This window comes from Mobula birostris, chromosome 5 (genome assembly GCF_030028105.1).
Source record: "Mobula birostris isolate sMobBir1 chromosome 5, sMobBir1.hap1, whole genome shotgun sequence".
NCBI lineage: Eukaryota > Metazoa > Chordata > Chondrichthyes > Myliobatiformes > Myliobatidae > Mobula > Mobula birostris.
The window spans coordinates 39,649,837-39,675,646 of record NC_092374.1 but is presented as its reverse complement, the minus strand read 5'-3'; the positions used below and the strand labels follow the sequence as shown (position 1 = coordinate 39,675,646).

Below are 25,810 nucleotides of genomic sequence, written 5' to 3'. Positions count from 1 at the left end.
CAAAGTAACCAGATATTTTTGTTGGTTGTTTTAAGGGTTTACTATCACCTGATACTCATTGTTTATGAACATGTGAATTCTGTTTTCTGCTTTTTTAAAAAATTCAATCGTGTCTTTCTTTCCAAAGGACATGTGCTGTGCTTTTTTCTAATACCTCACTGCACTTCAACATGAAGGTAGCCATCACGGGTTCTTCTTAAAAATACCTTGTCGCCACTATAATATTTTGTAACTCCAAAACATTAAACTAATTTAAAAAAGGCATGGGAGTCGAAACATGAATCTAACTTTGTGTTTTCTTTAAGTGAGATGCACACATATCACGTGGTAATGTCATGACATATGCAATGTACTTATTTTTACATATAACCTATAATAAATTATCTATATGAATGAGAATGCTTAATCAAACAAAATATTTACAATATCACTGAAATGGTACTAAAATATTAAATACACGACAGGCAGCACAATGATGTGGCTAGTAGGATTGCTGCCTTAGAGTTCCAAAATTCAGGGTTCGATCCTGACCTCTGATGCTGTACGTATGGAGTTGGTACGTAATTCCTATGACCCACTGCACCTCCAGTGGGAGCCCTGGTTTCCTCCCACAGGTCAAAAATGTATGCAGTGGCTTCAGGAAGGAGACAGTAACTTAAATAACCACACATTACAAGAGTGGCATGCAGAAGAGCATCTCTGAGCACACAACACGTTGAACATTGAGGTGGATATGCTACAGCAGCAGAACACCATGAATCTACACTCAGTGGCCACTTCATTAGGTATATAAATTGGCTACTGAGTGCATCTTTAACAGTGAATGAAGTTATTTTACGTAGTGTCCAGATAAATACACAAAACACAAGGAGCTCAAGCAAGGTGCATTCTCACAAAACACCTCTCTACAATTTTCCACAAGTATTCCTATTTGTGGAAGTTTGTTATATGAAAGAATATTCAAAAGAACAATAGTATTAAAGCAGTGATTTTCTTCACAACTAATATGTATTGCAAAAGGCGGGAAAAATGCATGATTACTTACTATTAGAGGGTGATATCGCTGCAGTATCTTAAAAATCGTTCCCAACTCTGCACTGGTGGGACTGAAGTCTGGAGAGCAAGGCCAAAGTTGGTGGAAAAATTGAATTTACAATGACTGTCTGAGAATACGATTTAATTTAATAAAGGTTTTTACTACTACCGTGTGTGACTAGCATTTAAACTCTGATAGAATTCTTTCTTTGAATCTGGGATGATGCTGCAGCTGGAAGAAGAAATTATCCGAAGTTTTAAAAGGACTAAAAGTGCTGGACGCACTCACCATGCCAGGCAGCATCTGTGGAAGGTGGCAAATAATTATTCAGCACCCTTTTCAGTATGAGTTGAATGACCTAGTGCGTATTTCCAGTCGTCTTTATTTCAGATTTATTTCAGCCAATCAGATGCCGAGATACCTTGCGTCGAATAGACTGGATTCGCCAATGAAGGCAGACAAGGGCTGGGATTCAGCCAATCCTTACATTCATTGGGCTGCCAGCGTCCTATCAGCTTAGGTAAGGCAAGAGCTGCAGCCAATGAACGGCACAAGCTCTCGGCAGGCTGCGCCCGTGGCTGCTGGCTGTGTTGCCGGAGTTTGGCGAGATCCCAGGAGTTGCACCTAGTAGTTCGTGGGAACACGGCTTCTCGTCTGTTTAGCGAGGCGCTGCATTAGTGAAATCGGCGGTAGTTAAAGACGGAAATTATCTTTATTGCTTGTTCGTATCCGAGGCACTTGCATCAGGTGCAACTTCAGACTGGCGACCAGCTGTCACGACACCCTTCAGACTGGTCGAAAAACACCATCGTGAGGAAAAACTTCCTGACAACCTCGCTCGGCGGCGTTTGCTTGCTCGCCTCTTGTTTTCAACCGTTCAATCAGAGTCGGTGACGTGTGCAAGCCTGCTTGTCTCCAAGTCAGGTCTACGTTTCGTTGGATGCCCAGAAACCATCAGTGTGATTTCTGAAACATGCTGGAGCTCTCCTGAGTCGAGACGCGGAGGAATTGCAAAGATCCCGGGAGCTCCGAGAGAGCAACCGCAGTCGCTAGATTTAGGAAAAGTGGAACCTTGCAGGTACGTAACCGGGAGCATGGCACACCGTATTGATTGAAGGCTCGACATGAAATTGCTTTAAGTAGGGATTCTCGCACAATGTCGCAGCGCCGCTTCTTAGAGGGAAACAGAAAGCTTGATGTAAAAACCACAGCGAGCAAACTTGTCGTAAGGGGCCAGGAATCTAGCTTCTTGCGAGATTACTTAATTCTGATGTTGGCGATGATTGTTTTTAATCGAAAATGGATTATACCGTGCCTTTGCCTCGGCTCAGCTGAGCATCACTTTGGTGGAGACGTGAGAAACTTGTGAAGCGTTTCGATTATTTTTTTGTAATTTATTTTTTTATTGAAGTTTATCATCAAACTAAATATTGTGCACACTGCAATCTCCGTTTGGACTGTCCAGCAGATTCAGATTAGTTTATTGTCACATATTACAAGATCCAATTAAATGTCCTGCCCGCGTGAAGTTCAGTGAACACTTCACATAGCATAACAAATACGTCCAAGAAGTGAAATGCGAAGTAAATTTACTATTAAAGTACGAATATATCACCATGTACTATCCCGATATTCATTTTCTTGCAGGCATTCCCAGTAGAACAAAGAAATGCAACAGAGTCAATGAAAAACTACACACAAAGACTGACAAACATTAAATGAGCAAAAGGCTGTCAGTGTATGTGTGTATTTTTGGGGTCTGGTGCACGGGAATAAGAGCATAAAATTTATCAACTTTGCTTATTTATCGTCCTTTTTGTTTCTCATTCGTCTCAGGCAGTAATTGTTAAGAAATTGTATCTACTGTTGAGCATTAATCAGGTTCAGCACCAGTAACCTGCATCACAGCGACTTTGATCTCTCCTCTGTAAATTAGCTCTTGCCCTGTCTAGAGCTACGCTGCAATGTTTCCTTTCTTAGCCGGATGGTCGCAGCAGAATTCAGACTGCTGCTGACAATAATCCTATAGCTATAATAAGAATAATAATAATGCTATAGTAACGGGCGATGGCACTGTTGTCAACTCGTTGTGTCACAGTTGATGTGTTGATAATTTGTCGGTTGGATTTGACCAGTATCACTGGATGGGGGAACTTTTGATTTGTTCATGTACCTTGATATTGAGCATGGTAGCCAGGCTGTTATCAGACGCACGGTCTTTTCTGTAACTGGCCGGCTCTGCAATTTCTTAGCATTACAAGAAATTATTTGAATTTGTTCCACTTAAATTTTCTTTCATGATCTGTCATTGTTTTTGTTTGCTTGACACAAATTAACTATCCAGTTTTTAAAGTAGCTATTCCCAGCTTCACCAGGAGTCATTATATATTTGAGCCTACATAAACAATGAAATATTTTAGCCTTCCCGATAACTTGTAATTTTCTTGAATAAAACTTTTTGGGTACAATTGTGCAAACCAATTCAATACTTTTAAAAATAACATAAATAACAAAAATGATAATTGAAAAATGCGTCTAGTAAGGAAGTGATTTCTCAGAGACCATCTCAAGATCTAAAAAGTATCTGGCTATGATTTGATTGTAGGAAGAGGGCAGGAAATGCTTAATATAGGTATTTTACATGCACACCAGCCTGGTTATTTAAGCAGAAATATATTAAGGGTTGTGAGATTGTGTAGTTTGATTGTGGTATTATTTCTTCACTCCTCTCAAAATTTTTGTTACCCTGTCTCATAGATTTTCTCAACATCAGCTTATCTGTGGTTCTGTTGTTCCAGCCACTGTTTTCTCTCTGTTTTTCTGGCTACTTTGTATTCAAGTCTCCTCACTCATCTTCCCTCAATCTCCAGTGGTATTATCATGTTGTTAGGGGTTCTGTCTCATTTGTTCAGTCATTGGCTGATTTTCTCGATTCTGGACTACTGCTTTTCTGATATCTTATTTTCCCTACAGATGTGGATTGAAAGCACACTCTTCCTGATTCTTGGAGCTTTCCCTTATTAGAACCAATGACCCTTCCCTTCCAAAGACGAACTTTAATTCACAGGATGACTAAAACATGTCATAAGAAATATATGCAAAGTCGTGGCTGACTATTTACAGTGAAGCATATAGGAACATCTTTACCATGTACGTCCAAATTTATAAAATTTTGACCAGATTTGAATGGGATGAGCTCAAAAATAACTCCCAACGAATGAAAAGATTCTGTAATTAAGAAAATATTGAAATGTGACTGATGTAGATGTTATCTGCATGAAATTTTGAGGAAACTCGTAGACAATAGGAAAATATTTGTAGTTGTTATTTTTGGCTACACATATATGCTTGGAGAACTTAGGTATTTCAATTTTTAACATTTTTCTTTTCTTAGCCGAATAATTCCAGAATAACTCTACCCTGAGCTGATTTTTTTTTTATTTAACTAAAAATGAAAGGCAATTAATAGAGGATAGGGGATATTGTAGTAAATTCAGTAAAAAAAGAGAAAGGAAGCATATATAAGATTTAAGAAGCTGAAATACAACAAAGGCCCTTGACAGCTGTAAGGAGGCAGGAAATAACTTGAACAAGGTAGGCTAAAAGACACCATGAGGTGTCCTTAGCAAGTAGGATTAAGGAGAATCCCAAGGCATATATGCTGGGAGCAAAATGGTAGCTAGGAAAATAGTAGGTTCACTCAGGAACAAAGAAGGGAATTAATGTGTGGAGTTGGAGGAAGAAGGTGAGGTCTTCAATGAGTACTAATGCATCAGTGTTCACCAAGGAGAAGGATTTGGAGGATTGTGAGATTCTGGAGGGGTATGTTGATGTTCTAGAGCATACCAACATTAATAAGGAGGAGGTACTGAAGTGTCTTGGAAATTTTTAATATGAAAATGTTTCCCCCCCCCCCCACCGAGCCTGAGGGGTCCTAGCTCAGGGACTTGACAGAGATCTCTGAGATCTTTGTATCTGATTTCCAATGGACAAGTCTCCAGAAGACTGCAGAATAACCAGTATTATTATTTTCTTTAAGGGCAACAGGGAAAAATAAGGAAATTATAGGCTACTGCTGGAGAAATTATTGGAGAAGATAATGCAGGATGGCACCTGTATTCCATGACAATGTGCTGCTGGTTGCTACCAAAACTTTTAAATGTACCTCTTCTGAATGACTCTCACTGCAATCTGTAGCATGTAATTTCCATTTAAACAATGTATTTTTGAACTGTCACAATGAAATAGTGATCTTATGACCTCCTGAATGACTCAGTGGGCTTAACTCTCAAGCATACGGGTGTGGCACCTTTAAGCAAATGAAGATATGTTGCTAGGAGAGAGGGAGGAAGGGAGAACTCCAAGCCAGGCTGAGGTGCAGAGGAATGAAACTCCCTCTACCCAGCATCTTGACAGCAAATGTACAGATGCTGGAGAACAACATTGAGGACCTAAGGGCAAGATCACTGTATTGGAGAGAGATGAGGAGTTGCTGTATTCTGTGTTTTATGGAGACATGGCTCATTCCGGATACACCAGATGCATTGGTATGATCCACAGGCTTCTTGATACACAGGGTAGATTGAACTGATTTGGAGAAGGCAAAAGGTTTTCATGATAAACTCTTTGGACATTGTAGTTTTGAGGTACGCTTGTTCTGCCTAGAACATCTAAGGATCAAGTGTCAACTATTGTACCTACCAAGGGAATTCTCCAGCAGGATCTAGACCGCAAAAGCTGACATTAATCTGGTTCTTGACATATTGAATGCTGCCATCACCAAGCAAGAAGCAGTCCTGCCTGAAGCATTTCAAATCATAGTCAGGGAATTCAGTCAGGCTTGTTTGAAGAGATCACTGACCAATTATCATCAGCATATAACCTGCAGCACCAGGAGTGCTAACATACTACACCACACTTTTACAATGATTCGGAATAACTACTTTTTGATCCCTAGACCAAATTTTGGCTCTCTGATCACTTGGTGTTCTCCTTCTAGCTACACACAGGCAGAAGCTAAAGAGCAAGGCTCCAGAGTTAATGACAATAAAGATGTGGTTGTGGGGGCAGAGGAGCTGCTACAGGATTGCTTCACATTGGTGGACTGGGCTGTGTTCAAGGACTCATCAGAGGATTTGAAACTGTTTGACTCCATGATTGTCATGTACCTTATAAAAACAGTTGTAAATGAATGTGTCTCCACAAAATCAATCAGAGTCTTCCCCAACCAGAAGTCCTGGATGAATGATGAGATCCCAGATCATTGGCACTCGGGTCTGGTGACCAAGTCAGATATAAGAGGTCCAGGTACAATTGCCAGAAAGCCTTCTCATGTTGTGAAGTGGCAATTCCGGACCAAACATGAATCACTAGGATGCTCAACAGATGTGGCAGGGCTTGAATGCTATTACCACTTAAAAAGTGAAACAAAATGACATAGGTGAAAACAAGGCTTCGCTCCTAGTTAGTCTATGCTTATTTTAATCGTCAAAACATGGTGGAACCTTCACAAACAACCACAGCCGCTGAATTCTCTATCATTTCAGTCTCTGAGGCTGACGTAAAAGCAGCCTTTGGGAGGGTAAACCCACCAAAAGCATCTGGCCCACACGGGGTACCTGACTGAATAGTAAATACTTGTGCTGATCAGCTAGCTGGAGTGTTCAACAATATCTTTAACTTCTCACCTTGACAATCTGAGGTACCCACCTGATTCAAGCCTAAGAAGAACATGGTAAGCTGCCTTAATGATTATCGGCCAGTAGCACTTATCCACTGTGATGAAGTGCTTTGTGAGGTTGGTGATGAAACATAATCAACTCCTGAGTGAGAAATAACCTGGATCTGCTCCATTTTGCCTACTGGCACTTTTGCCTACTGGTACAACAGGGCAACAGCAGATGCCATTTCTTTACTCAATGCAGGAATGTCTGGACTGCAAAGATAGAATATATCAGGATAAGAACTAGGAGCAGGAGTAGGCCATCTGGCCAGTCGTGCCTGCTCCGCCATTCAATAAGATCATGGCTGATCTGGCCATGGACTCCTCTCCGCCTACCCACCTTTTCCCCATAACCCTTAATTTCCCTACTATGCAAAAATCTATCCAAACTTGTCTTAGATACATTTACTGAGGTAGCCTTCGCTGCTTCATTGGGCAGAGAATTCCATAGATTCACCACTCTCTGGGAAAAGCAGTTTCTTCTCGTCTCCGTCCTAAATCTACTCCTCCGAATCTTGAGGCTATGTCTCCTAGTTCTAGTCACATCTACCAGTGGAAATAACTTTCCTGCCTCAATCTTGTCTATCCCGTTCATAATTTTACATGTTTCTATAAGATCTCCTTTCATTCTGCTGAATTCCAGCAAGTGTAGTCTCAGGCAACTCAATCTCTCCTCACAGGCTAACCCCCTCATCTGTGGAATCTACCTGGGGAATCATCTCTGCACTGCCTCCAAAGCCAGTATATCTTTCCTCAAGGAAGGAGACCAGAACTGCATGCAGTACTCCAGGTGCAGCCTCACCAGTACCCTGTCCAGTTGCAGCAAAACTTCCCTGCTCTTAAATTCAATCCCTCTAGCAATGAAGGCCAACATCCCATTTGCCTTCTTGATAGCTTGCTGCACCTGTGAACCAACCTTTTGTGATTCATGCCAAGGCACTCTGCACAGCAGCATGCTGCAATTTTTTACCATTTAAATAATAATCTGCTCTTTCATTTTTCCTTCCAAAGTGGATGACCTCGCATTTACCAGCATTGTACTCCATCTGCCAAACCCTTGTCCACTCAAAACCTATCTATATCTCTCTGCAGACTCTCCGTATCTTCTGCACAATTTGGTTTTCCACTCAATTTAGTGTCAACAGCAAACTTAGATACACTACACTCGGTCCCCTCTTCCAGATTGTTAATGTATATCATGAATAGTTGCTCACCACAGATTGTCAACCAGAGTAACACCCATGTATCCCAACTCTCTGCTTTCTATTAGTTAACCAATCCTCTATCCATGCTAATATATCACCCCCAACTTTATGCATCGTTATCTTATGGATGAGTCTTTTATGCAGCACCTTATCGAATGCCTTTTGGCAATCCAAGTAAATAATGTCCATCTGTTCCTCTCTGTCCACTGCACTCATTATATCCTCAAAGAACTCCAGTAAGTTTGTCAAACAGGACCTGCCTTTGCTGAATCCATCCTGCATGTGCTTGATGGATCCATTTCTTTCCAGATGCCTTGCTATTTCTTGGTTAATGATAGCTTCAAGCATTTTCCCAACTACACATGTTAAACTAACTGGCCTATAGTTACCTGCCTTTTGCTTACATCCTTTATTGAACAGTGGCATGACATTTGCCATCTTCCAATCTGCCAGGACTTGCCCAGAGTCCAGAGAATTTTGGTAAGTTATCACTAAAGCCTGTACTATAACTTCTGCCTTTTCTTTCATTACCCTGGAATGCATTCAATCAGGACTAGGGGACTTATCTATCTGCAGGCCCACAAGTTTGCTCAGCACTGTGTCTTTAGTGATAGCTATTGTATCGAGGTCCTCACCTCCCATCACATCTATAACATCTCTCTTTGGCATGTTAGACATATTCTCCATCATGAAGACAGACACGAAATAGTCATTCAAAGCCTCTGCCATTGCCTCATTACCCAATATCAATACCCTCTTCTCATCCTCCAAGGACCTACATTCACTTTAGCCACCCTTTTCCGCTTTATATAATTACAAAAACTTTTACTATCCATTTGTATGTATTGTGCTAGTTTATTGTCATTATCAAGCTTCCCTTTCTTTATTGCTCACTTAGTGGTTCTTTGTTTTAAAGTTTTCCTAATCTTCCAGTTCCCACTACACTTGGCGACTTTGTATGTACAAGCTTTTAGTTGGATGCCTTCTTTTATTTGCTCAGTTATCCAAGGCTGGCTCTCCCCACCCTTACTGTCCTTGCTTTTAACTGTAATATGCTTTTGTTGAGCACCGTGAAAAATCTCTTTGTAAGTCTTCCACTATTCCTCAACTGTCCCACCATATAGCCTGTGTTCCCAGTCTACACTAGCCAAATCCTCCCTCATCCCATTGTAGCCTCCATTGCTTAGACATAATATACTGTTTCAGATTGACCTATTCATATAAGAAACTTAATCATACTGTGATCACTCTTTCCAAGAGAATCCCTAACTACAAGATCATTAATTTTACCTGTCTTATTGCACAGGACCAGATCTAGGGTAACATGTTCCCGTGTAGGTTCAGTAACATGCTGTTCAAGAAAGCCTTCATGGATGCATTCTATGAAGTCTTCCTCAAGACTGCCTCAACCAACTTTATTCACCCAATCTTTTGCAAGTTAAAGTACTCCATGTTAACTGCTGTTCCATTCTTACATGCCTTGGATATTTCTCAGTTTATTGCCTGTGCCACTGTAACATTATTCTTCGGTGGCTGATAGATAACTCCCACCAGTGGTTTTTTTCCCTTTATTATTCCTAATCTTTACCCAGATGGATTCAGCATTCTGCTCCTTAGATCTTGTATCGCCTCTCACTATTACCCTGATCTCATCCTTAATTCAGAGTGCTACCCCACCTCCATTAGGATGCTTTTTATTTGCTACAGCTGATATGATCATCCCTTCCAAATTAATCAATAAACTTCAAGACCTTGGCCTCACTACCTCCTTGTGCAATTGGATCCTCAATTTCTTCACTTGCAGGCTCCAGTCAATTAGAATTGGCAACAACATCTCCTCCACAATCTCCATCAGCACAGGTGCACCATAAGGCTGTGTGCTTAGCCCCTGCTCTGCTCGCTTTATACTTATGACTATGTGACTTTTTACAGCTCCAATACCATATCTAAGTTTTCTGACAACACCAGTGTCATTGGCCAAATCAAAGGAGATGACAAATATAAAAGATGACAAATATATTGGTATATAATATATATACACATACATACACACACACACACACACACACACACACACACACACACACACACACACACACACACACACACACACACACACACGGATCAGGGCCGTACCTTCCAAATATCTGGACCTGCCTCTCGGTTTTTTTGCAGTACCTTACTTTCCATTTTTCTATTTTCTATTTATGATTTATAATTTAAATTTTTAATATTTACTATTTTTAATAATTTTAATATTTAATATTTGTAATCCAGGGAGCGGGGAGCACAGAAACAAATATCGCTGTGATGATTGTACGTTCTAGTATCAATTGTTTGGCGACAATGAAGTATGAAGTATAAAGTATCAGTATTTGGAGGGAGAATGTGAGTCTGACTGAGTCATGCTACAATAACAACCTTTCATTTAATATCAACAAGACCAAGGGTCTGATCAGGAGGAGGAAACCAGAGGTCTATGATCCAGTTCTCATTAGGGATCTGAGGTGGAGAGGATCAGCAACTTGGTGAAGTAATTTCAGAGAATCTGTCCTGGGCCCAATACATAAGTGTAATTACAAAAAAAGCACAGCAGCGCCTTTACTTCTTTAGAACTTTGTGAAGACTTGGCATAACATCTAAAACTTTGACAAACATCTATAGATGTGTGGTGGAAAGTGTACTATCAGGTTGGATCACAGCCTGGTATAGAAACAGCAATGCCCTTGAATGGAAAATGCTACAAAAAGTAGTGGGAATGCTCCCAGTTCATCATGGGTAAAGGCCTGCTCACCATTGAGCACATCTACTTGGAGCACCGTCGCAGGACTCCCTTACACAGGTTAGGCTCTCTTCTTGTGGCTGTCATCAGGAAGAAGGTGTAGGAGCATCAGAACCCACACCACCAGGTTCAGAAACAGTCATTACCCCTCAACCATCAGGCTCTTGACCAGAGGGGTTAACTTCACTCGCCCTATCACTGTTTCCACAACCTATAGACTCACTTTCAAAGACCCTTCATCTCATATTCTCGATATTTATTGTTTTTTTTCCTTTTATATTTGCAGAGTTGTCTTTTGCACATTGGTTGTCCTGTTGGGTGTTGTCTTTCATTGATTCTATTATGTTTCTTGAATCTAATGTGTATGCCCACAAGAAAACAAATCAGGGTTGTATATGTATAATGACGTGTGTATTTTGATAATAAATTTACTTTGAATTTTGAACTTTGAGATTTGCAGTGGCAGGCTTTACTTGCATTTGGAAAAATACATGCTCATTAGAGATAGACAGAAGGACTTTATGTGGGATGGTCCTGTCTCACAAATTTGATGAAACTTTTTTGAGGAAGTGATGAAGGTAGGGAAGTGGATGTTGCCTACAAGGGTTTTAGTAAATCATATGAAAAGGTCCCTTTTGATAAGCTGATCCAGAGAATCAGCCATATTGAATCCACAGTGCGCTGATATATTCAATGCAAAATTGGCTTGGATATAGACAACAGAAGGTAGTGGTAGTGGGGTGTTTTTGTGACTGGAGGCCTGCATTTCATGAGGATCAGTTCCAGGACATACGTTGCTTGTAATACATATTAATGATTTGCAGGAAAATGTAAATTATTTGATTAGTAAGTTTGTTGATAACATGATAATTGGGAGTTGTGGATAGTAAGAAATGCTCTCTGATATAGCAGGATATAGATTAGTTGTACACTTGGGCAGAGAAATGGCTGATGGACTTTAATCTGGACATGTGAGGCGTGGCACTTTGGGAGGTCAAATGTAAGAAGAAGGTTTACAGGACATAGGAGGATCTTGAGAACCACTGGTGTGCAGAGCGATCCTGGGATCCATAGCTCCCTGAGAGATGCAACACAAGTAAAAATGGCATTGGACATGCTTGCCTTCATTGGTCAGGGCATTGAAAATAAAAGGTGTAAGTCATGTGGTAACTTTCTAACATTTGGCGAGGCCACGTTTGGATTGTTGCGCCCAGTTCTGAATGCCATACGATAGGGAGGATGTGGAGGCTATGAAGAGGGTACTGAAAAGTTACAGCAGGATGTTGTGTGGATTGGAGTGTACTAGTTATAAGGAGAGGTTGGACAAACCTGCTTTCCCAGAATCAGGTTTATTATCACTGGCATGTTACATGAAATTTGTTAACTTAGCAGCAGCAGTTCAATGCAATACATAATCTAGCAGAGAGAGAGAGAGAGAGAGAAATAAATAAAATAAAACATAATAAATAAACAAGTACATCAATTATGTATATTGAATAGATTATTTTAAAAATGTGCAAAAACAGAAATACTGTATATTAAACAGTGAGGTAGTGTCCAAAGCTTCAAAGTCCATTTAGGAATCGGATGGAAGAGGGGAAGAAGCTGTTCTTGAATCGCTGAGTGTGTGCCTTCAGGCATCTGTACCTCCTACCTGATGGTAACAGTGAGAAAAGGGCATGCCTTGAGTGCTAGAGGTCTTTAATAATGGACGCTGCCTTTCTGAGACACCGCTTCCTAAAGATGTCCTGGGTACCTTGTAGGCTAGTGCCCAAGATGGAGCTGACTGGATTTACAATCTTCTGCAGCTTCTTTAGGGAGTATTTGTTGACATGCCAAATTGATTCAAACTCCTAATAAAGTATAGTCGATGTCTTGCCTTCTTTATGGCTACATCATTATGTTGGCACCAGGTTAGATCCTCAAAGATCTTGACACCCAGGAACTTGAAACTGCTCACTCTCTCCACTTCTGATCCCTCTGTGAGGAGTGAACGTAGAATATAAAACATAGAATGGTACGTGTTCCTTTGTCTTAGCCTTACTGAAGTCCACAATCAGTGTTGAGTGCCAGGTTGTTGCTGCAGCACCATTCCACTAGTTGGTATATCTCACTCCTGTACGCCCTCTGGTCACCACCTGAGATTCTACCAACAATGGTTGTATTGTCAGCAAATTTGTAGATGGTGTTTGAGCTATGCCAAACCACACAGTCATGGGTTTACAGAGAGTAGAGCAGTGGGCTAAGCACACACCCCTGAGGTGCGCCAGTGTTGATTGTCAAGGAAGGGGGTATGTTATCACCAATCTTCACAGATTGTGGTCTTACGGTTAGGAAGTCGAGGTCCAATTGCAGAGGGAGGTACAGAGACCCAGGTTCTGCAACTTCTCAATTAGGATTGTAGGAATGATGGTACTAAATACTGAGCTATAGTCGATGAACAGCATCCTGACATAGGTGTTTGTTGTGTCTAGGTGGTCTAAAGCGGTGTAAAGAGCCATGGAGATTGCGTCTGCCATTGCCCTATTGTGATGATAGACAAATTGCAATAGGTCCATGTCCTTGCTTAGGAGGGAGTTCAGTCTAGTCATAACCAACCTCTCAAAGCATTTCATCACTGTCGATGTGAGTGCTACCAGGCGATAATCATTAAGGCAGCCCACATTACTCTTCTTAGGGGCTGGTATAATTGTTGCCTTTTTAAAGCAAGTGGGAACTTCTGCCTGCAGCAGTGAGGGGTTGAAAATGTCCTTGAATACTCCCACTAGTTGGTTGGCACAGGTTTTCAGAGCCTTACCAGGTACTCCATTGGGACCTTCTGCCTTGCGAGGGTTCACTCTCTTTAAAGACAGTCTAACGTTGGCCTCTGAGACAGAGATCACAGGGTCATCAGGTGCAGCAGGGATCTTCAAAGCTGTAATTGCGTTCTCCTTTTCAAATTTTGCATAGAAGGCGTTGAGTTCGTCTGGTAGTGAAGCATCACTGCTATTCATACTATTGGGTTTCGCTTTGTAGGATGTAATGTCTTGTAGTCCCTGCCAGAGTTGCCGTGCATCTGATATCGCCTCCAACCTCGTTCGAAATTGTCCCTTCGCCCTTGAAATAGCCCTCCACAAATCATACCTGGTTTTCTGGTACAGGCCTGGGTTGCCAGACTTGAATGCCGCAGATGACGTACCTCCTGGTTCATCCACGGCTTTTGGTTTGGGAATGTACATTAAGTCTTTGTGGGTACACACTCATCCATACAGGTTTTAATGAAGTCGGTAACAAATGCAGCATATGCATCCAGATTCAAAGATGAATCCCTGAATACAGTCTTGTCCACCGATTCAAAGCAGTCCTGTAGGCACTCCTGTGCTTCCCTAGTCCAAACCGTCTTGGTCCTCACTGCTGGTGCTGCAGTCTTAAATCAGGGAGTAGGAGTACAGCCAGGTGATCAGACTTCCCGAAGCGAGGGCGTGGAATAGCACGGTAGGCATTCTTGAAGGTGGCGTAACAATGGTCCAGTGTGTTGTTTCATCTGGTGTTGCAAGTGATCTGTTGATGGTAATTTCTTAGTGATTTTTTTCAGACTGGCCTTGTTAAAATCTCCCAAAACAATGGTGAAGGGCGTATCTAAAAGGTGAGAGGAGTAACGGTCAAAGGAGATGTATGAGATAAGTATTCTTTTACACAGATTGTTAGGTGCCTGGATTGTGCTGCCAGATTATTGGCAGAAGCAAATACAATAGGGATGTGTTAGAAGCATTTAGATAGACAGGTGAAAAGGTAGCGAATTGAGAAATATGGATTAGACAGGATTAGTTTAATTTGGGCATCATGATTGGTGCAGATGGATTGAGTTTAAAGGGCCTGTTCTTGTCTTACACTCACTGATTACTTTATTAGGTACCTTCTGTATTTAACAAATTGGCCACTGGGTATATGTTTGCAATCTTCTGCTGCTATAGCCCAACCACTACAGTTTGGCGTGTTGTGCATTCAGAGATGCTCTTCTGTACACCACTGTTGTAATGCATCGTTATTTGAGATAATGTTGCCTTCCTGTCAGCTTGAACCATTCTGGTTATTCTCTTCTGATCTCTCTCATTAACAACGCATTTTCACCCACAGAACTGCTACTGTTTTTTTTGCTTTTCATAGCATTTTCTCTAACCTCTAGAGACTGTTATGCATGGAAACTCCAGGGGATCAGCAGTTTCTGAAATACTTGAACAACCCTGTCTGGCACCAAGACTCCTTCAACAGTCAAAGTCACTTAGATCATATTTCCTCTCCATCCTGATGTTTCGTCTGAACAACAGTTAAACCTTGTGACCATATCTGCATGCTTTTATGCGTTAAGTTGCTGCAACATGATTGGCTGATTAGTAGCATTAACAAGTAGGTTGTACAGGTGTACCTACTAAAGTGGCCACTGAGTGTATGTTATATATTAAAGGCAAGTATCCCTGTTTTGTTTTAATTCTTCATTGTTCCTCCTGTAGCTATAAATTAACGAGAATCGCTAATTTCCGTAATCCATTTGAACATCAGAAAATAAAATCGTGATTTGATTGCACTTTTTGTCATCTTTGTATCTATTCTGTGATTTAAAATATGTTGCTATTTAGTGTGAAAAAGGATGCAGCTCTTAGGGGGTTAAAGCTATAGCTGGGGCATTGCTTCAAGAGGAAGGGGACAATATATAACATAACGAGTCAAAAAAAAAGCGAAAACAGACTTAAAGGCTTGCTAAAATGTTGCCAAATTGCTGTAACCTGAAGACAGAAAGTGTTCATGTTAGAAGTACACGCTAGAATTTTAATGCTTCCATGACTTTCACAAGTCACGGTTCAGAATTCAGGAGCGTGGGAATGAACTGTTTATTAGTGTCAGAATTGCTTGCACCCTATGGACTTCTCATTAGATTGGACAATATTGAAGAGTATTGTTATTGCAGTTAGTAACTGCCCACAAAGAAAAATAAGATGATAGCTTAGAGTAGGCAGAAACACCATCACATGAATCCAGACATGATCAGAAGGGAGGTACGTTACTGTCCCCTGTATCTCTCTTTCACCATCAAGTCTGCATATTGGCTATTAATCATTCTGCTGATTTTGTGGCACAGCATAAAAATTGATGCAACGTATCAGTTGGGTGGTCTTTCATTGATTCTGTTCTGGTTATTATTCTCCAGATTTATTGAGAATGCCCACAAGAAAATGAGTCTCAGGGTTGTATATGGTGTTATATATGTACTTTGATAATAACATTTAACTTTGAACTTAGAGATTATGTGAATGATCTCTACAAATAAGAATTATGTGGTTCACACAAGTTATACTAAGAGCAGAATCAGGCAGGATTTTTGCTGTTGTTTTGATTTCCTGTTGTGGACTTGTGGAACAGGTTACCAGCTTGTCTGATGAATGCAGACTCCCTTTAATCCTTCATGTGAAAACTGGCTGTGTTTCTATTTGGGATTGAGATCACTTCACACGAGGTGTTTATCCTGCAGTGTAAATCAGGGCTGGTGTTATTCCAAATGCATGAGTGGTAAGCTTAAGACAAGTTTCTGTTTTATCCCCTCAGTACTGGCATTGTATATTTAGTTTTTCTTTTCCTTTTACATGTCTTTGCAACATATCACTCCTTCATAGAGCAGAACTTTCGAAGTACTTTGCAGAATTATTATTGAACAACATTTAATACCCAGCCAAATAAGGAAGTATAGGGTAGTTGAGCAAAATTGTAAAGAATTAGATTTAAAAATGTATCTTAAAGGAGAAAAGGGAGGTAAATATTTGGAGATCTTTAGGGAGAAAGTTCCACAGCTCAGAGGTTTAGAGGCAGAAGGCAAGGTCACTTTTGGTGGAATGATTAACCTTGGGTGATCAGGAGGCTAGAACTGAAGAAATGCACATGTGTTGGAGGTTGGTAGGTCTGCTGGAAACTTCAGAAATGGGGCGAGACAAGGCAATGAACACACTGAAGTTAAACGTGAGAATTCTAGGGTATAAGTGTTGTTTATTTTGAGATAATGTGTGGCAGCAAACTTGGAGGTAATAGACGAAAGGGTCTGTTGTCTTTGGTAGTTAATATTGAACCATTTTTACACCACCTTTATAAAAGTATTTAGCCCTCAACCCTTTATTCACATGAATGAGTATTACAACCAGAGATTTTCATCAATTTCACTGCGAATTTTTATTTGTGAATCACATGCTCTTTTTTTCACAGCAGAGCCCCAAAATACAAAGAAAATGGTAAGGCATGAAAATCTAAAAATTCAAAAACTGAAATGTGAGCAGTTCAAAACTTTCAACCCTCTTCGCTCAGTACCTAATTGAACAACCTCTTGCAGTTTCTGTAGCCAGTAGAATTTTGGATAAGTCTCTATTAGCATTGCGCAATGTGATGGAGTCAGATTTGACCATTCCTCCTTGCAAAATTGCTTATTCTGTGCCAGGTTAGTTAGGGAGTGGTGGTGGACAGCAATCTTGAGGACTTGCCAGAGATGTTTGATCGGGTTAAGGTCAGGACTCTGACTGGGCCACTAAAGGACATCAATTTTCTTTATTTGAAGGCACTCCATGGTTACTCTGGCAGTGTACTCTGAGTTGTTGTCCTGCTGAAAGACGAATTTCCTCCCAGTTTAAGTTTTCTGGCAGAGGCTAGCAGGTTTTTATCCAGGATCTCTGTGTATCTTGCAGCATTCATCTTCTAATCAATCCTGACCAGATTTCCAATCCCTGCAGCTGAAAAGCATCCCCAGAGAATGAGGTACAGTAGGGATGGTGTTACCTGACTGATGTACAGTATTAGATTTATGTCACATATACCACTCAGTGTGAGGCCAAAAAGCTCCACTTTAGTCTCATCTGACCTTCCTACATATCTTTACAGTATCTCTTAAGAGATGCATTGCGAAGTGTTTATGGGCAAGGATATGTTTTACTTTTAGCCAGGGCTTCTTCCTTGCCACTCTTCCATAAATAACCTTTTTTGTGCAAGGCCTTGGAGATTGTAGAGCCATGAACTTCATCTCCATTTGCAGTCACTGACTTCTGCAGCTCACTCAGAGTGACTGTTGGTGTCACAGCAGCCTCTCTTGCAAGCACAAACACGAGGAAATCTGCAGATGCTGGAATTTTAAGCAACACACATAAAAGTTGCTGGTGAACGCCACAACTTTTATGTGTGTTGCTTTCTTACAAGCGCCATTCTTCTCTGGTGACTAAGTTTAGAGGGGCAGCATGGCTGTAGTTTCACAATTTTTCCATTTTTTCATCATGGACTGCTTTGAGCTCTGAGGTATGTTTAGTGCCTTTGGGATGGTCTTGTAGCCTTCCCCAGATTTGTGCTTCTCTACTGTCATTTCCCTTACTTTCCTTGAATGCTCTTTTGTTTTATTTTGGTTTGGTCTGTTGAAAATCTACTGTTGGACCTTACAGAGAGAGGGGGTATTTATTTAGGTGATTCTCCAATTTTCGACATTAGCAAATTGGGTGAGTTGGTATTGTACCTGAGAAAAGTTAGCGTAGTAATTACGAATCAGATGAATACTAAAAGAGGACCCTCAGAATGAGGGAAAAAAAGACTTAATACAGGCAGAAATAAGTGTGATTAGATACTTAACCATGAATAAGAAAGTTTTTTACCCTGTGTTTGATTCCATCCACTTTGGATATGGGTTTCATTACTTTATGAAACCATTTTTAATCCATTCTTAAGATGTTCACTTTTGAGTAGATGTATAGATATTCTGTCATATAAATTACTATGAATTATATTAGACTGGATTGCAATTATTTTATTATAAATGACTTATTGAAATAACTGGGACTACAAGGATAGCAAGTCATTGTGATATCAGGATTAGGGTTATGCCATTTTTGTACAGCAAGAGGAACCAAATCAAATGATGAACATCATAGAAACTATACAATTTGAAAACTATACAATCTGAATCCAATTATGTGTATTCAGTCCTTAAATCATTGCTAATGTGCAAGAAGACTGAGTGTAATTAATGTGGTAGGGTAGATTTTAATAATTATTACAGAGGGAACCCTCTAAAATCATGTCTCTGGTCTTTGAACTATCCACTGATGAGGACAGTTTCACTCTGTTCAAGCAAACTAAAACTACCATACGCTGTCACACTGTAAGCAAGTCTTCTCTCAATCTTTGTAAATAAGAATCATCTCAGTTTTTCTCCACCATACCTGGAACTATAACTTTTTCCCTAAGTGTGGTGGTTAGATGCAACACTTAGCTATGGTCTAACCACTATTTCTAGACACAATGTTCATCATTACCTCCTTGCTTTCTATTTTGCACATTTTCTAATGAAGCACTCAATTTTATATACTTAACAACCACTCTCTCAGTGTGACCTGCCTCTTTTAAATATTTATACATATCCTTAAGGGCTCTGCTGTTTTTGGCTGCATTGACTCTCCTTGTTCTTTCTGTCAAATGTATCATTTCACACTTAGTCATCTGACTCAGTCACACATTAAGCAAGTCTTTTATGTCCTTTTGTATTTTTTTCACATTCTTCCCACATCACTCAATTCCTAAGTTTTGTGGCAGCCTCAGCTTTTGAAATTTTATTCCGTACTTTCTTTTTTGTGTTATTAATACATATCAAAAAGCACTGGTGTTATGATTGGTCAATGCAACAAGTGATTGTCTGTAATCATGCAGTCTATAAATCAGGTGTTTGCCACAGCCCAGCACTCCACCCTTGTCCTTAAACCAACTTCTTTACTATTCTGCCACTGAGCACAATTGTTATGCGACATTTTGTTTAATGTCTGTTGAAAGTTGGTGAAGATGCCAAAGCTACATTGCTTGCATTACTCACTATTTATTAGAAAAGCACAGCCAGGTTAATCAAAACAATTTGCCATTTACAAATCCTTGCTGGATTTCCTTTATTAATTCACTTTTAAATAATATAATATTTTTTCTAAAAGCTCATTCATTACCATTTTTGTAGTTGCTAAGTATGTCCTTGCATACCTTTCTGAACAAGGAGGTCAGGTTTGCTACTTTCCAATTCTCTTGCACTTCCCTTGTGCTTTGGGAGGATTGGAATCCCACGGCAAGTGCTTCTGTACTCTTGTTTTCTTCAGCATCTCATCATACCTCCCAACAAATCACCTGGACAAGATTACTTTGAACCTGTTGAGCCTTCCCCCTCACCTGCATGTAACTCTCTTATCATGTCTACTTTCTCCTTCACTTTTGACAGCATCCTTTCCTTTGGTTGAGGATAATATGAAATTTGCAGGAGATAATTCAACTATAACACCTTTACCAAATTTGTCTCTTATTGTTCCTTTATTGCACCTGTTACTACTCTTCCTTACTACTTACATACATGTAGAAGACCTCATGGGTTTCCTTAATGTTCATAGTTATTCAATTCTCTGAATAGCTGCTTGTTTGTTTCACATCGCCTCTCTTTTTGTTACATTCAGTCTGGATCCAAGTTGAAACATTTACCCAATACAAGCCATAAATCCTTTTTTTCAATTGACTTTGTCAAGTAGTGAGCATTGAATTTGATTTCCTGACCTTCATTATACTCTTTGAAGTGTGTGAACTCATTAAAGGCTTTGAAGTGCGGTACATGTGTGGGTTGAAGATGTGTTTTGATCTGTGAGGTAACACTGAAACCCTGGAAATATATAGGAAATTTTGTTTGGTGTTTGAATCGACCTTCACAAGCACAATGTTATCCCAACTTATTTGTTATCTTTCTATGCAGGAGATTTTTTTGTGTATTTGTTGTTAGCACTATCAAAGCACCACTAAGTGTCATACACCAAAGGAGCACGATTTGAGGGAATAATTTGAGTTGATTGCATAAGCTTGCAACATGTTTCTGTCCTGGTAATTTTTTCACATTGTTTGGGAATGCTGTTGAATGTAAACAGTATTTGATGTGAATGTAAACAAATGAATTCGTATATTGGTATCTTAGAGACATTAAATGTAGACATCTTACAAAAAGTGCTTTTGAGAACGCTTAGGGAGAAAGAAGTAACGTTATTGGGAACACACATCAAAGTTGCTGGTGAACGCAGCAGGCCAGGCAACATTTCTAGGAAGAGGTACAGTCGACGTTTCTGGCCGAGACCCTTCGTCAGGACTAACTGAAAGAAGAGCTAATAAGAGATTTAGCTTGCCTCCTCTATGTTGGGTTGTGTGAGCCAGTGAATCATCCCAAACAAAGGAATAAAATGTGGGTTTAGATGATATTATATTTCACATGCAAAAGATGCACCCTTAAATATACTTTCTTTACATTTTTTAATTCCAAATGATCAATACTCAATCTGTTTGAATCCTATACTACACTCCTTTTACCCAAGATGTTTTAGACAATGTATAAATTGTACAATTACTTGCAAAGAGTAGTTTTCCCACACCGGTAGGCATTTTATTGATCTTTGTCCTTTTGTTTCTGTCTGTGCCTTGTAGCACATTGGCGGCAACCTTGCTGTTTCTTTAGCATGTATCTGTTTTTTTATGAGGCTACGTTGCTCACTTGATGCTCTACCCGGCACAGGTGGAACGTGCGCAAGGAGCTGCTGGATTCGAACTGGGCACCATTCGGCTCGAAGTCCAGTGTGGATGCCACTACACCACCAGCTGGCCATTGATTTGTATCATATTAATTATTTATCAATTAATAAATTAATTAATTTATGCAGGTGCCATGGATTATTGATTACCTAACTGGCAGACCACAGTACGTGTGCTTGCAACACTGTGTGTCCGACAGAGTGATCAGCCGCACTGGGGCTCCACAGGGGACTGTCTTGTCTCCCTTTCTCTTCACCATTTACACCTCGGACTTCAACTACTGTACAGAGTCTTGCCATCTTCAGAAGTTTTCTGATGACTCTGCCATAGTTGGATGCATCAGCAGGGGAGATGAGGCTGAGTACAGGGCTACGGTAGGAAACTTTGTCACATGGTGTGAGCAGAATTATCTGCAGCTTGGTGTGAAAAAGACTAAGGAGATGGTGGTGGACCTGAGGAGGGCTAAGGCACCGGTGACCCCTGTTTCCATCCGGGGGGTCAGTGTGGACATGGTGGAGGATTACAAATACCTGGAGATACGAATTGACAATAAACTGGACTGGTCAAAGAACACTGAGGCTGTCTACAAGAAGGGTCAGAGCCGTCTCTATTTCCTGAGGAGACTGAGGTCCTTTAACATCTGTCGGACGATGCTGAGGATGTTCTACGAGTCTGTGGTGGCCAGTGCTATCATGTTTGCTGTTGTGTGTGGGGGCAGTAGGCTGAGGGTAGCAGACACCAACAGAATCAACAAACTCGTTCATAAGGCCAGTGATGTTGTGGGGATGGAACTAGACTCTTTGATGGTGGTGTCTGAAAAGAGGATGCTGTCCAAGTTGCATGCCATCTTGGACAATGTCTCCCATCCATTACATAATGTACTGGTTGAGCACAGGAGTACATTCAACCAGAGACTCATTCCACCGAGATGCAACACTGAGCATCATAGGAAGTCATTCCTGCCTGTGGCCATCAAACTTTACAATTCCTCCCTTGGAGGGTCAGGCACTCTGAGCCAATATGCTCGTCCTGGACATTTCCATCTGGCATAATTTACATATTATTAATTAATTATTTATGGTTTTATATTGCTATATTTATACTCTATTCTTGGTTGGTGCAACTGTAACGAAACCCAATTTCCCTCAGGATCAATAAAGTATGTCTATCTATCTATCTAATTCACAGTTTCCCTTCAGGTTATCAAGGCTATTTGATAATTAATAATAACATTGCTGTTATGTAAAATTAAGAAAAAAATGAGCAACAGAAAATATAATTTACCAATTTAGTTTCTTTCAATCTCATTTGCACTATTATAAATGCATAAAACATTTGTTTTTTAATTATCTATCCAAATAGGGTTCCTAAATTCACTCAACTCTATCCAGTCAAGCAGTGTTTAAGCAAATTATGTATTAAATATTGAAAGTATGATTTTTGATTGGAGTGTGAACCTTAACATTTATGATGAAGAAATTTTGGCCTTTATTTCAAAGGAGATGGAACTCCAAAGTGAGAAAGTGACAGCTAAGGCTTTGATCATATCCACTAGTATAAAGTATTATGTTACACCTAGTGCACCAAATTTCAGGTAAAAAAAATACCGGCAATTTGCTCTTCATTGGTGAATTTGGCTGAAATTATTGCAAAAGTTATGCAACTTCATGTTCAAATTTTGTTCAGTATAATTTAATGGTTCTGCTGCACTTTTTTTTTAAACATTATCTTGAAGTAGTCCTTATTGCAAACTTCAAGGTATGGTTAACTAATGTTAGAAGCTTGTTTCAGCTGTAGACCTTGTTTCAACAATCATCTGAATATGGAGCAAAGAAATGAATTCCAGGATTGATGGGAGCCTGATGGTCCTTGAGTGCAAGATAATATTTGACTAAATGTGGCATTAAGGTGCCTCGTTGAAACTGCTGTCATTGGACATCCTGGCTAACATATAGCCTGAAATTTAGTGCACAAAGTACAATGTTACTTTCTATTGGCTGGAGACTTAATTTGCATACAGAGGATTGGTTGTGGTTGTTTGACATCAGTCAACCTGCTGCTGGATATCACCATAGTCCTAGCCTAACCGTCTTCAGATGCTTCACTAATGACCCTTCAATTAAGGGACGATATTCATTCACAAACAAGAGAAAAGCTGCAGATGCTGGAAATCAAAGCAACAGTTTCTATTTAGGCTTGAAGTTTTTCACACTCTGGCTAATGGGTGTTTAGAACTCCTCCAGCTATGCATGGTAGGTCTAGAACAGGAGTCCCCAACCTTTTTTGCAACGCGGACCAGTTTATTATTGACAATATTCTTGTGGACCGGCCGACCCCGGGGGTGGGGGGCGTAGGATTGCCGACGGACAAGAGTAGCAGTCAAATACCTTGTGTTTACCCTGAGAAAGACTACAATGACCATGAAGTCTTGCGCGGGCACCAGTGCGCATGCGTGTATGTGCCGATTTTTTTTCTACAAATTGTTTTTCGCAACTCTGTACGGGGGGGGGGGGGGGGAGTGTTAATCACAACCGGAATATAATTGATAAGTGGCTAATACACTCAATTTTGTTTCTAAAAGGGTTTATGTTACAAAGTTAATATTAAACACACAGTGCATATTTTCCTCGCATGAATATAGTGATAAGTCAATTATCAGGGGAGGACAGGGGAGCTTGAAGTAAGTGTTGAACAAATTTCCAGTAGAAGTGGTAGAGGCAGGTTCGATATTATCATTTAAAGAAAAATTGGATAGGTATATGGACAGGAAAGGAATGGAGGGTTATGGGCTGAGTGCAGGTCTGTGGGACTAGGTGAGAGTAGCGTTTGGCACGGACTAGAAGGGCAGAGATGGCCTGTTTCCATGCTGTAATTGTAATATGTTTATATAAGTCACTTGTAAGTTAATAGCATCATAACATTTTAAGTAACGTTTGGATATTAAACATATTTTCCGCGTATGAACATATAAAATCATTGCAACAAACCAATATCGCTGAATCAGTGGGAGCCCTGGGCTGAATACTTGTTCCCTGCAACAAGACGATGCCATCGAGGGGTGACGGGAGACAGCGATACTCGAAGGGGGTTCCTTGTGTCCAGACTATTCCGCAATTTAGTTTTCATTGCATTCATTGCAGAGATATGATGTTGAAAATGGAAGCAAAGTTTTCAGTGCTTTCATGGCTATCTCAGGATATTTAGCCTTGACTTTGATCCGGAATGCCGGCAGAGATGTTATGTCGGATATACTTTTCAGCCTGCCGTCATTTGCAAGCTCGAGGAGTTGATCTCCTTCCCGCGTTCACATGGATGATGCGTGGGTAATGACCTTGTGTGCGTAATGACCACTCGTGCGTTCAAGCTCAACAGTGCGTGACAGGGAATGAGGAAAGGTGCAGCTGACTCATATCGCTAAATCATATCGTTTCCTCGCAGCCTGGTAGCACATGCCTTGCAGCCCAGTACCGGTCCGCGGCCCGGTGGTTGGGGACCACTGATCTAGAACACAAGAAAATTTGCAAATGCTGGAAATCTAAAGCAACACACACACACACATACATCTCTGTGGATGTTAGATCTAGATATTAGATTGGGATACACAGGGATCAGGAACAATATCAGACAAGCATTTGTTTTTTTTATAGATCAAAATCAAAGTTGAAGTAAAATTTCTTATCAAGTTATTATATATTACCTTGAGATTCATTTCTTGCAGACATTTGTAGGAAATGAAAGAAATACAATAAAATTTATGAAAACCTATACATAAGCAAAGACGGACAAACAACCAAAGTGCAAAAGAAGACAACTTGTGCAAAAGTAATACTGAGAACATCATTTGTAAAGAGTCTTTGAAAGTGAGCCTGTAGGTTGTAGAATCAGTTCAGTGTTGAAGTGAGTGAAGTTATCCATGTTGGTTTAAGAGCCTGATGGTTCTAGGGTAATAACTGTTCCTGAACCTGGTGTGATGGGACCTAGGACTCCTGTACCTCCTACCCAATGATAGTAGCAAGAAAAGAGCATGGCCTGGATGGTGGGGGTCTTTGATGATGGACGCTGCTTTCTTGTGGCAGCGCTCCATGTAATTGCGCTCAATGGTGAGGAGGGCTTTGCCTATGATGGACTGGGCTGTATCCACCACCTTCTGTAGACTTTTCTATTTCTGGACATTGATGTTTTCATGCTAGGCTATGATGCAGTCAGTTAAGATACTCTCCACTGTGCATCTATAGAACTAAAGTTTTTGGTGACTCTACACAAACTTCTAAGAAAGTAGAGGCACTGCCATGTCTTCTCTTTGATGGCATTTATGTGCTTATCCCAGGACAGATCCTCTGATATGTTAACACCCATCTGACCCTCTCCACCTCCGAGACCCTGACGAGGACTGGGTCATAGGTTTCTGGCTTCTTCCTCCTGTAGTCAATATCAGCTCTTTGTTTTTGCTGGCATTTAGTGCGAGGTTGTTGTGG

At 40.4% G+C, this 25,810-nt stretch overlaps 1 protein-coding gene across 3 annotated transcripts in view; it reads left to right on the top strand.

The window, feature by feature from the left end:
- Window positions 1-1,664: 1,664 nt before the first annotated feature.
- Window positions 1,665-25,810, top strand: part of arhgef28a (Rho guanine nucleotide exchange factor (GEF) 28a) — a 379,030-nt gene continuing 354,884 nt past the window's right edge. For all 3 annotated transcript variants that reach the window (XM_072257921.1, XM_072257920.1, XM_072257922.1), the window contains exon 1: window positions 1,665-2,114. The gene's annotated coding sequence lies outside the window, so the exon portion shown is untranslated. The remainder of the gene's footprint in view (window positions 2,115-25,810) is intronic.